This window comes from Gopherus evgoodei, unplaced genomic scaffold (assembly GCF_007399415.2).
Source record: "Gopherus evgoodei ecotype Sinaloan lineage unplaced genomic scaffold, rGopEvg1_v1.p scaffold_35_arrow_ctg1, whole genome shotgun sequence".
NCBI classification, from domain to species: domain Eukaryota; kingdom Metazoa; phylum Chordata; order Testudines; family Testudinidae; genus Gopherus; species Gopherus evgoodei.
In genome coordinates this window covers 4139013-4152583 of record NW_022060027.1, presented here as the reverse complement: position 1 = coordinate 4152583, position 13571 = coordinate 4139013, and the positions used below count along the sequence as shown (strand labels likewise).

Below are 13571 nucleotides of genomic sequence, written 5' to 3'. Positions count from 1 at the left end.
AACGATACACATATTTGGATAGAACCGTGGGTTTCAGCAAATCCTAACATTTCCCATGATCCTTACGTGGCCGGCTTCATACCAGCTATAAAGAATATACACAAATGACGAATATGGGGCACAGCACACCGCTCCCCTGAGCTACAGAGCAGGGGCTCTCAAACTTTTTTACGGGTGCTCTCTTTCACGTAGCAAACCTCTGAGTGCCACCTCCCACCCCTTGTAAATTAAAAACACTTTTAATATATTTAAGACCGTTACAAATGCTGGAGGCAAAGTGGGGTTTGGGGTGGAGGTTGACAGCTCGCGATCCCCCATGTAATAACCTTGCAATCCCCTGAGGGGTCCCGACCCCCAGTTTGAGAATATCAGCTAGAAACCCCAAGGCTTGGGACTTTTAAAAAGAGATTGGACAAAACATGCAGTAAGGATCAGCCCTGCATTGGCAGGGAGATGGACTGAGCCAGGATGATCCCAGAGCGCTTTTCCCCCTGTTGCTTCTATAATTCCATCTCCCTCTCCTGGCTCCTGCAACCCCCCACATCATCCCCCCCACCCTGAGCACCAAATGGGAGCTCCTGCACCCCGCACACCAATCTATTGTTAATGAAACCTGTGCAGCTATGCACTGTGTCAAAGACAATTTCTGTCTCCATCTCCTGTCTTTTGCAATCATTCCCCCAGGAAACCCACAGAAAGTTAATCTGCCCCTGCGATACCTGGGACCATTATCCCCAGATCTCCATTCCCAGCCCCATTCTCCCAGGGGGATATGCACCAAACTGTGCCCCACATGGGTGGCTTTGTGGTGCCAATGAGCAGCACAACTCTCTGGTCTGTGGGGTCTCCGGGGTGGGGCTGTTTGCTTGGGGGAAGCTTTCCTGGGCCCTGCCCTCACCAAGCCAATCTGGCATCTATCCAGTGGACCCCCTGTGACATTATTGATATAAACTGGAACCATATAGAACATGGGTTGCAACCAAGGTCCTGTAGTGGCACCAAATCCTATGTAAAGGGGGTCATATAAGGTGTCTAAGGCCAGGTTATGGGTTGCTGGTTATGATTATGCTGTCTGTATGTCTGTATCATTATGTAGTTGAAGTTATAAGTATTGGCTCTATACTGTATGTATTTCAAATTGGTGCTGCAGTTCTGGGAAACACCCCAGACAAGTTGGTGTCAGCTCTGCTTAGCCTGCTTGATGGCCCATTAAGGACCATCAGCTACACAATTGACCCATTGAAAGGAGGCAGATACGCCTTGTGCCTCACCAAAGTATGCAGGGACTTGCCCATGTGACTCCAAACTCCATTTTGCCGTAGTTTTCCACAGTAGGAACAAAGAACTGTTCTTACACCTGGAAGAGCCTATATAAGGCTGATGCCTCATCTCCATTTTGTCTTCAATCCTGCTTCCTACCTTTGGAGGGACTTTGCTACAAGCTGAAGCTCTACACAAGGGACTGATGACCCATCCCAGCTGGGATGTTCTCCAGAGACTTGATTTGAACCTGCAGTTTACTCCATCACTGCTACAAGCCTGAACTATGAACTTTGCTATTACTGTATGGAATTGATTCCATTTAACCAATTCTAGCTCTCATCTCTATCTTTTTCCCTTTATGAATAAACCTTTAGATTTTAGATTCTAAAGGATTGGCAACAGCGTGATTTGTGGGTAAGATCTGATGTGTATATTGACCTGGGTCTGGGGCTTGGTCCTTTGGGATCAAGAGAATGTTTTTCTTTCATTGGGGTGTTGGTTTTCATAACCATTCATCCCTGGGACGAGTGGGACTGGTGGTGATACTGGGAGACTGGAGTGTCTAAGGAAATTGCTTGTGTGACTTGTGGTTAGCCAGTGGGGTGAAACCGAAGTTATTTTTGTCTGGCTGGTTTGGTTTGCCTTAGAGGTGGAAAAACCCCAGCCTAGGGCTGTAACTGCCCTGTTTAAGCAATTGATCCTGAATTGGCACAATCAGTTGGGTCCCGCCAGAACCGCATCGCCACCCTCCCCCACCCCCGCATATGTGTAACCCTTCTGCCAGGCCGAATTGATAGCAGCAAGGGCCGGGTTCAATACATAGGGGTCCCTTCCTTACAACGTAATGCAAACCAGCTCGAGCCCCCACCCAGTGACCTGGGAAAATCTTACTCACACATCCCTGGGAGCCTCAAAGAGGCAATATTTCCCCTCTCGCAAGCACAGAGTCTCGGTGTAGCAGAAAATGTTTAATGACATGAGATAAACAACGTAGCATTAAATTGTGAAAACACCTCAACTAGGCCGCGTCCTTTTCCCTGGGCTCTTGAATCCAGCAACCCCAAAATCACCCACAGTCCCAAAAGTCCCACAACCCAAGAGTCTCTGTCCTGGGTCAGTGCAGCCCCAGAGTTCAAGAGTCTATCTGCAGGGGTTTCCCCCCCGCCAGCCTGGGTAGAAAGGGGAACCTTATGTGGTCCAGAGCCGACTTCCCTGCCTCTCTGTGGGATTCTGCTTCCGCTGTCCCCATGAACTGCTCTGCTCTGCTCCACTCTGCCAGCTGCTCTGCTCCACCAGCCATCCCGTGATCCACTCCAGTCATCCCTGCAAACTGCTCAGCTCTGCTCACTCTGTGGGCCGCTCCAACTGTCCCACAAACTGCTCTGCTAGCTGCTCTGCTCCACAATATAGCTTCAGGTTCCCCCACTAGTTAGCACAGCTCTTGAGTGATTTTAGCTCAGTAACCTATAAGTTAGATTCTCAAGGGAATCAAAAATCAGCTCTGATATTCCACAGTGAAGAGAAAAGAAGGTGCATTTGGTGCTTCTGACTTACACAAGGAGCCCATTCCCTTGTCTAGCGAGTGCCATTCACTTGATGGTGAGACTCCCTGTCACAAAGCAGTTTCACAGTTCCTCGTCCACACAATCAGGGTGACAACACTCCACTTCTCCCGCCCCAACAACAAAGAAACTGGGGACCCTACAGCTGCCAAAGCAACCATCCCAGGCTGCCGTGGGCAATGCCAGGTGGGGAGGGTGTGCCTATGCAAACACAATCAGCCCCTGAAATTCTTTTCCACACTCGCCATAATTCATCACCAGAAGCCAGGGTAGAGCTCATCCTGACTCTGCTTACATATGAAATGAGTCTGGTGGGGTCTCAGCCCAGATGGGACATTTGCTGTGGGGATCTGCCCCCGTCCCACGCAGCCAGCCCTTCGTGGCTCCCCTCAGAAGCAGTTCCTTGGGCAGCACAAACCTGTTTCTGGGGGGGTTGATGGCGATTTCCTGACCCCAACCCCAGTACTTGGCCCTGCACTGCCTGGGCGAGTGGGAGCCGGCACCGTTCCCAGCTGAGTAGGATTGGTTCCCCCTGTGGGAATAGAACCAGCGTCTGTCAGGAGCGGGGCAGGGCAGGGCCAGGGGTGAGAAAGCTGGAGTCCTGGTGTCTGTGGTTAGTTATACTGAGACACCAGTCCCAACAACCAACTATGGCGGCTCTTACACAGGCTGAGTGAGAGGACTCAGGGAGTCCAGGGGTTCGAGCTGGCTCAGCGCCCGGGGATCCCAGAACGGGGAGGATTGGCCCAATGAGACCTTCAGCACAGATGCAGCCCCTGCCTGGCTCCGATAGCCCAGACTGGCTCTGAGATCACCACTGGGAACCACACGGGATTCATCATTTCGAGTCCAGTTTTCATGTAGACAGTCCATCATCTTAGTCCATCTTTCTATCCCTCACCAGATATGCTTCCATCTATCCACCACCCTTCCTTCCCAAGGACCCACTTTCCCACTGACTTGTGACCGTCCAGCCCCATGGATCTGTCCATCACCCTCTATATAAAAGAACTGAACCCATCAGTTCTGTCTGCAGGGACCATCCCCCTCCAAACGACCCGAATGGCCCCGTGGGTGTCTGAGCAGGGAGCCCTGTTCCCTGGGGGATGAATTGTTCGATTTTCTCGCTCACCTTCTCCCTCCGGCTCTGTTGGGGTGGGAATCTGGCTGCTGGGGCCCAGCTGCGGTGCTTCCCTCTGTGGGATTAAAACGAGCATTGGCTGGGATGGGGGAGGGATGGAACTGAGCACCCAGGCCTTGGGGAGAAGGGGCTGAAACCCAGCAATTGTTACGGCTTTAATTGTCCGGACTGGTGGGGAGTGAATTCAGCCCTGGGGATGGTGCTGGCTCGGCAGCTCCTGGGCCCCCAACTCCTCTGTGCATCCCCAGAGTGGGAGTTGCTGGGGGAACATCCCCATGGGAAAGGCCCCCTGCTCTGCAGCTCCCCCTGAGTGCAGGGATCCCCCCCCCCAGAGAGGGGTTCAGGAGTCAGGGCAGGGATTGGGGGGCATAGGGGGTGCAGGGATAAGGGCAGGGGGCTGGGTGTTTGTGAGGGGGGTTCAGGAGTCAGGGCAGGGGGCTAGGTGTTTGTGAGGGGGGTTCAGGAGTCAGGGCAGAGGGCTAGGTGTTTGTGAGGGGGGTTCAAGAGTCAGGGCAGGGACTGGGGGGCATGCAGGTGGCTGGAGGGCATGAGGGGGTGCAGGGATCAGGGCAGGGCGCTGGGAGTGTGTGAGGGGGGTTCAGGAGACAGAGCAGGGAGTGGGGGGATGTGTGGGGGGCAGGGGTCTGGAGGTGTGTGAGGAGGGTGCTGGGGTAAAGCTGTGCAGATGGCTGTGGAGGTGGGCTGGGGTATGGGGGTGCTCACGGCAGGTGGCTGAAGGGGGAATGCCCCGAGTCCAGCCCTTTCCCCCGCCTCCTCTCCTTCCCAGAGCAGTGAGTGCGCTGCGGCTCCGCTCTTCCCCCTCCCTCCTGCCGGCAAACAGCTGATCAGAGGCAGGGCGAGGGGGAGGGGTGGGAACATAGCGCTGGGGGAAGAGATGGGGGAGGAACTTGGCTGATGGAGGAGCCTGCCCTGCTGCAGCAGGGGCCCAGAGCAGCAGCATCGAGCCTCTGCCCCTATAGGGGAGAGCGGGGAGCGGAGTGGAGCAGGGCCCGGTGCCATGGGAAATCCGGTACTGCCCATCAGGGCTACAGCCCCGAGGGTCCAGCTGTGTGTGGGCTGGGAACGGGGACACTGAGCCGCCCCTCACCTGCTACCACCAGCTCCATGGGGTCGCTGGGCTCCGACCAGACGGGCAAGCCCGATTTGGTGCTATATCAGCAGCTGTAGCTCCCTGCGTCTCCCTGGCTCATGTTGCAAATGGGAAACTCAGCCACGTCCCCAGCCAGCTCCACGTCCCTCAGCGCGATCGGGTTTCCATCTTTGCACAGAAGAAACCTCGCATTCTGGTGCCGACCCCGACACTGGACGGTCACAGCTCCCCCTAGGGCGACCCCACCACTGGGGCGCAGGGAGATGGAAGATTTGGGGTAGATGAGCTCTGCAGTGAGAAGGAGACAGGCCGTGAGACAGACCCCAGCACAGTCACTGCGCCCCGTCCTCATCGCACAGTCCCAGAGACGGGGCCCTGGGAGAAAACCCAGCCAGAGGAACCTCTCCGAGATCCCAGAGATTCCTGAGAGCTACGACCTGAACTGCCCAAGGACTGAAAGCCAGAACCCCCCTCTGCACCCATCTATCTATTTATTGTGGGGCCCACAGCCTGGGAGCCAGGACGGCTGAGTTCTATCCCCAGCTCTGGGAGGGGAGTGGGGTCTAGTGGTTAGATTGGGAGAGGGCTGAGAATCAGAGGTGCAGAGTGAGAAAAAGCCCCCGCCGGAAAGCCAAGTCCTGATTGACTAACCAAACACAAGGAGCGATGATTATCCCCCGTTCGTACAAGGGGAAATGGAGACACACGCAGGTTAAGTGACATCCCAAGGTCCCCTGCGTACAGGAATCCCTCCTCCCTTAGACCCCAATCTGCAGCCACTGGGAACCCCCCATGACTCCATGCCAGGTGTCCCCTCTGCTGAGCTCAGGGCAGAGCCTGGCTCTGAGCGTACCACAGGAGCAGAGACCCCCTGTAGGTCGGGCTGGGGGTGGGGATGCCAAGCTGGGCCCCTCACCTGCTACAATGATCCGCACGATGTCACTGGGATCCAACCAGTTGGCGCTGGGGATGGTGAATTCACCCTCTCCCCAGTAGCATCCAGCTCCCAGATTTCAGTTCCACCTGTATACAGAAATAATCTCCTGGCCTCACATCGACACTGACCCTGAATGGTGACGGCTCCCCCCGGGGCGATCACCCCACTGGGGCTGACAGAGATGCAGGTTCTGTAACCTGCCTTAGCACCCAGCCCCCTGGTTCAATCCGGAGTCACCCCCGACTGCACTGGGAGCAGGGCTGGGTTCTGATCTCAGCCCCCCAGCATCAATACAAGGAGGTTCAACAGTTTTGGGGTGAAGGCTCAGCTCCTCTTCTCTTTCCCTCCCCACTCTCCCCCATCCTTAACTCTAAAGTTTCTCCAGCCCCACAGATACTCACATCCCAACATCCTCCTTCGCCTGACCAGCCAGCAGCCTGGAGAGGAGACGGGTCATTAGGGATCAGATCCCAGAGCAACTGGATCCTGCACCCTGATCTCAGATCCAACTCCCCCACCCCCCGACACATGCCCTGGTCTCCCTCCCTCCCATGGAGCCCGGTCTCAGATCCTGCCCCCGCAATGGACACCTGCCCTGGTCTCAGATCCCCACCCCCCCATAGATCCCCTGTCTCCGAGACTCATCAAGGACAAGGACGGTGAGAGCAGATGCTTTGATGGAGACAGCAAGGGACCCCTCAGCACTGCCACTAACACCCTGGCCCCCAGCTCCACCGAGCCACAAATGAGGAACTCAGCTGGTGGCTCCAGCTACAGGAAGTCGACGATGTCTCATTTCTTCCTATATCCACCACACGCTGTCTCTAATCTGCAGGCAAAATCGAGCACAGTGAAAGCAAGCGGAGGTCTTTGCAAAACCGAGGAAACCCAGAGACTGTCAGCCTGGCCAAGCGTCACGCAGCTCCCAGCTTGTCTGTGTCTCTGTGGGGAGGGGAGACAGGTCACCCGCAGCGTGTCCTGCTGCCTTCAGAAAGAAACTTGCCCACCTGTGACATGCAATTAAAATCTGGCGTCGTAATGGACCTGCATGAAGGGGCAGAGTTAAGGTCGTCCAGGAAACCGTAACTGTGGCATTTCCTGGTGCTGGAGGGTTTGACTCTGCAGCCTTCCTGCTCAGCCTGCCAACCTGCCCACCTGCAACACGAGCCGTGGCACTGAGTGAGAAGCAGGAGTGATGGGCAACGGCTGGATTTGCTGCCCCTTGCGCTGTAGCTGAGTGGTGATGATGAGTTTACACTGCCCCCAGTAGTCGGGGAGCACCTGGGTTCCCCCCTCGTGAGCGTTTCAGGGTGAATCTGTCCCATGACCCATGGGGGGAGTTGCCTGCCCCTTACCCCTTCCCACCCCAGCTGGCCAGAGGTGCCCCAGCTCAACTGGATTTTTGGCGGGAAAACAAATCCTCCCCCCATCTGCCGACCCCGACTCTGTGAGAGGGGAGCCCCTCCCCCATCCCAGCCTCACCCCCATCGCCCCTCAAATCCCTATCATGTCCCCCCGCAACCTCCCCAACCTCAGCATCCGCTCACCCTGCCCCCTTTCTGTCTCCCCTCAAAACCCAACCCCCACACCCTTGGCCTCTACCCCCCAAACTCCCATAGCCCTGCTGCTCTTTGCAGAGCCCCAGATCCCTGGGGGCTGGACCCCCGGTCTTGCGGTGGTCACTTAGGACAGGGGTGAGGGTGTCCCCACTCCGGGGCACTCTCTTTGCACCAGGTGCTTCCCTGACCCACTGATCAGTACACAGAGTTCAGAGCACGTACAATTTATTAAACAGCAACTCATATAGAAATAAGGAAAAGATGGAGAAGGTTAAAGGGAATTAGTCACACCACATTGTGATCATAAGGAGACCACAAACAGCCGCCTCTGCATGGGAAAGGAAATTCACAGTCTGTTCCTCACACATTCCAGGTCTCTTTCCCAGGCCCTGGCCGCGCCGCGGTGATACCACAAGGTGACAATCTGTACCTCAAAGTAGCACCGTGGAGCCCCCGTATTCACCACTACGATAGAATTATGATGGGTTGGCTACAAAGGTGCCTTGTGAGGCATCATTTTAAAAGTCTTGATCTGTTGAACATTCACACCCTGTTGCACTGTCTGCGCTGTCCTTGTGTGAGATGTTTCGAAGCATTGCTGGGTGTGCTACTGAAATGTGTTGTGAGATTGGGAGATGCCCACAGCCAACCTCTCAACTGCAAGAGAGGACCAGCCAGACACTGTTAATGGCTCATCAACACCCCTCAAGGAAAGAATCCGTTTCCCCAGCGACTGTGCACAGTGGAGATTGCTGGAGCAATGAGGACTGCCTGGTCCCCGGGTCGCAGCAAAGACCTTTCAAGCAAATTAGAAAAAAATATTAGCGAGGGGAAGGGACATAATCCCTGGGCTTCTCTTCCCCACAATTCGACACCTGGAGGAACATCTGGAGGACAGAGACTTTGCCCTGGGGAAGGGTGGTCCCAGGCTGGGATGGAGCCCAGTCTGCGTATTGAGGATCTGTAACCTGCTTCTACCATCTGTCAGGGGGAGACGCTGCCTGATTGAAATCCTGTTTCATTTGTAGAATTTAGACTGCAAATATATTTTTATTTCTTAAGTAACCAATCTCTCCTTCTGGAGTTAATAAATCTGTTTTATATTTGACCTGAAACAGCGTGTTTTGATTGAAGTGCTGGGAAATCTCAGCTCAGTTTACAAAGGCTAGTGTGTGTCCTCGCCACACTGAGAGGGCAAAGTTAATGAACTGACCCCAGACTGGCTTCTGACCAGCGCAGGATGGTACCAATCTGGGATGCAAGGCTGGGGATCTGGGAGGAGGGTGGGATTGGCTGGAGCCCCGCATTGATGGTACTTGAGTGACTGGGAGATCATTAGTGTAACACAGTTGGGTGGGTCCCTGCCTGTGCATGGCTGAGTGGGTGCAGAGCCTCTCAGAGGTTGGTAGCTTGACGTCAGCATCACAGTGTGAGAGGCAGCCTAGGTTGGTGCCTTTGGAGGGCTCAGCGGTCCCAGAGGCCAAGTTGCACCCCGGGGACCCCGTCACACACAGCTCGGACACTTGCCCTCAGACACTTCTTCCCAGCGTCGTCCCACATCTGTGTTATGATCCTCCTCCGAGTCTGGCCTGCAGGGCCTCTTGGCTGGGGGTGTCTCCCTGTGCTGGCCCAAAGTCCCTCCCACCAATTTGGGGCCATTAACTCCTGGTTCCAGCTTCTGTTTTCACCCAGCATGATGTCAACAGTCCTGGGGCTGTAGCCAGGGGGCTTTTCGGGTCAGACCAACCCAGCGTCTGTGGCTGGTTGTGTTGCCTGGGTTACAGTGTTCAGCATCATCCCCAATTTCTCCTGGTCCTCCGGGGCCCTGGCACAGCTAGGGAACTTGCCCGTGGGTTTTACATGTGAGCTCATAGCCGGGCTGCTTCGCAGGCTCAACAGTGACAACAGTGTGAATGACCCCCAGGCGGCTCAGGCTGGCGAGACGATCCCATGTCTCTGGCATGGCTGTATCAGAGCATGTCCTGAGGCTCTGGGCATGGGGAGTGCCCCTAGGGCACCCCATTTGACGATGGTCCCATCTGCCTTGTAGGGCCTGAGTCTCTCCCCTAGGTGCCTCGCGTCCCAACTGCCCCAGCTGCCTTGTAGGGCCCGGAGCTCTCCCCGAGGGTGTCCCATGGCGCAGGCAGGCCCTCTCAGTGGTCCAGGGAGGCCCAGGCCACTTGCAGCTTTTGAGGCCCCATAGCCATAATAAAAATTAAAAAATGACGACATGTGAAAACAAAATAAGGCACCAAACAAAGGGTAAGACCGAATTTGATTATTTTTTTATTTAACAAATGCTTTTCTAGCCTTCTTCTGTGCAAATGCACTAATTATTGAGGAAAAATCTTGCTTTTGTGCAATGTTGCAGTTGATATTAAGCACAGAGCCCATTCAAACGCTCTTGTCCCATAGATGAACGGTGATAGTTCTTTACCTGCTTCAACATGTTGAAGGTGCGTTCACCTGAAGCCACTGATGCAGGCAAACTGACAACATACACAGTGCAATTGTGATATTGGGAAACACCCCGGACAGTCCACGTTCGAATATTTCTTGAAGCAATTCCTTTGGCTTGCAATCCAATTTGAAGTTGGTGGAATAGATTCATCTGAGGAAGATGGCCTCGTCACAGATCTTTTGAGATTTCTTTGGTTTACTGTTGCTGCAATTGTTCAGTTGCAGAAAGTCGATCTTCACTGCTCTGTTGAACTGCCAAAGAACCCCAAAAAGGGTACAAGTTAGTCACAGTGACTCAATCGACGTGTAAGTCCTGATTGACAGTCAGTGATGACAACGAAGACATTGACCCTAGAATGCTGCTCGGCATCCCATTAAGGCGGTAAGTTGCGATTGGTGAAGAACTCCAATGAAATGCTAATATTCTGGGCTACTAATTTGGACTCAGTCAGGATCGCATCCCATTGCTCACGAATCTGCTGAATGTCATTGATAAGACTTTCAGTGTCATCCCTCTCAACATCAAGTGTAGCATTGCATGCTTCAGTTACCAGATTAGTTTGGTGGATCATTGTACGTAGCTTCATCCACAAAGATGACATCAGAATGCATTCAAATTTGGACATGTGCCTCCGAACAGCCTGAAGTTCAGTTTGAGTTTGTGCCATGCGATCAAGAGATTCAAGCTCATTTAAAGCATTTCTCATTGAATTCAAATGCTGCGCAACTGGATGAACACCATCAATCTGTGCAGACCATCTAATGTCCAAAATTTTCAAACGTGTGTCCTCATGAAACTCACTGTACAAGATTGTTCTCACAAATTTTCACCTTGAATCTGGGCCTATAGACTACGAAAGCCTATGATGATGGCCAAGCTATCAAGCTAGGACTCAATCAACCAACCAATCACCTCTTTTAACTATCCTATGAAGATAATAATGAGGAATTCTCACACATAAATAATTCCTTAGTCAACTAGACGTAAAACTATAAAGACACTGAAATGTAACAGTTCTCCACCTTTCAACACGCACTTGACCCAGACCCACCCCCTAGTAGTGGTTTGTTTATATAATCAGCTGATCTAAGAGGACACGTTCTCACGGTCTAATCTTGTGCCATCAGAACTGATATATTTTTATTAATATTTATAAACATTTTTAATTCTTTAATATGACAAAATCTAGATCAGTTAACAAAAAAGTTATGTATTTTACCAAATCATATCTCTTACACTGCTCTACAGCCAAAATGCTTCTGAAATAAATGTAGTCCAACTTTACTAATTCCGAGTCACTGAGAACGAAAATGATGCTTAAAATTGTTGATTGGCTCTAGTTTTCAAGATATGCTATTGGGTCAGTATATACGACCCTTGACTTGGGAATGGCGGAGGATAAGTGAGTTATAAAGGGAAGGGATCTCAATTTAAACCAGAAATTACTAAAATATATCTTTAACTGGATCTATGAATAAATCTATGACTGGGTTTGGATAGTATTTGCTTTTTAGGCAAAACAATGAATGATGCAATCTGAAGCTGGTATTGTGTCATACATGATATGAATTGCATCGTGTTATTCCTAGAAGTCATGGATGATGTAATCATAACGAAGCTTACATCACTCTGCTGAACAAATTGCCCTATATCAGCTCTAGAAATCATACAGTGTCCTGCTCTCTTATTTGTCAGTGTTTGATTTTGCAAAGGGACACATTTCTGTTCAGCCAAAGTGAGCAGAGATGCCTCGTACTTGTGTGAACAGTGCAGATAACTTCTGCTATAGACTCATAGACTCATAGACTCTAGGACTGGAAGGGACCTCGAGAGGTCATCGAGTCCAGTCCCCTGCCCTCATGGCAGGACTATGTTTGTGGTGAAGTGACTTTTGCATCACAAAAGCACAGTATAACCGCTATGGTTAAGAAAGCCTATCACCTTTATTTTGGCTGCAAAATTGGAGATCAGGACAAGAGGTGGGCCCCACACATATGCTGCAACACTTGTGCAACAAATCTTTGCCAGTGGTTGAACAGGAAAAGGAAATCTATGCCTTTTGCAGTGCCAATGATTTGGAGACAGCCAACAGATCATACCAGCAATTGTTACTTCTGCATGGTGCCTCCAGTTGGGAAAGGTGTGTCAAAGAAGAAAAAGTGGACTGTGCATTAGCCAAACATTCCATCAGCTATACGCCCAGTACCCCACGGAGAAGGACTGCCGGTTCCTAATGCACCAGAATCGTTCTCACTTGAGTCAGACGAGGAAGAGGAAGAGGATGAAACTTCTGGTCCTGAACCATCAATGTCACAGAACCCACATTTTCTCCCATCCTCCTCCTCCGAACCACACCTCATAACACAAGGTGAACTGAATGACCTTGTCAGGGATTTGGAACTACCCAAGAGTAAGGCAAAGCTGTTGGGCTCCAGACTGCAGCAGTGGAATCTCCTGGCAGGCTATCAGGGCAAATGGAGCCCATCAATGCTTGCAGACTATTGGTGGACAGTGACAAGAGATGCTCCATTTAATGAATACAAGAGACAAGCCAAGAAGCGCCGAGTAGACACTGAATAGGACTAAACTATGTACGTAATAGTTTTTTGCTTTTGTTTCATAATAAATTTTATTTATATAACCCTTTTGCTGATTTTTAAAGTGTTACATAAACAGGACAGGTGAAATATTATCATGTTAAGCAGCCATAAACACATGAAAAGACCTAGGTTTACAAGTTATGATTAAAACTCTACTATCTACACAATATACATAGACATAAAATGTAAAAACTTAAATATCTTAGAGACAGTAGCCAATTAGTTGTTTTAATTGTCATATATGAATTCAGCACATCAAAATACATAATAAATATCACATTTTATCTCTGAAGCAGATGACTTCTCAAAAATTGTAGACCAGTGTTATTTGCTTAAATTTGTAGCTCTAAGCTGAGAGTGTGTGTCATATTTTGGTCCAACAGAGATGCGCATAAAGACAAGTTGCAAAATGTATCAAATGCAAAAAAAGTAATAAGTGTCTAAATTTGAGGCCCCATCTGAGCTTGAGGCCCAAGTCAAATGGCCTCCTGGCCCCACCTCTGATCAGTCCTGCCTGCTAGGCGTGGTGCCGGTGGCTGGTTATACAGGGACCCCTCCCTCAGTGCTGAAATGCAGCCAGCTCTAGGGTGGGACAGCTGTATGTACAGGGATTCCACAAGCAACAGCGCCCTCTGCTGAGCCCCCTTGCTCTTTGGTTTTCCAGGAACAGTCCCCCATCCAAGCTGTGACCCCATCCTGCCCTGCTTAGCAGCAGGTTTAACCCTCGCTGGGCGGGGCACTTACTGCCTGGGTTTTTCTGAAGCAGACGAAGGCCATGAGGAGGAGGAGGAGGAGGAGGACAGCAGCTGCCGTGCTCAACCTGATGATGATGGGACAGGTCAGATCCAGAGGTGCCGGCATCGGTGCCAGCATCGGTGATTCTGATCCGTCTGGGAAACAGCAGCAGATGTGAGTGCCGGGAGCAGCTGGTCTGTTT

The 13571-nt window shown here is 51.7% G+C and overlaps 1 protein-coding gene across 1 annotated transcript in view; it reads right to left on the bottom strand.

The window, feature by feature from the left end:
* The window catches only part of LOC115641681 (immunoglobulin superfamily member 1-like), a 162763-nt gene that overhangs the window by 46370 nt on the left and 102822 nt on the right, over nucleotides 1-13571 (bottom strand). The window lies entirely within an intron of this gene.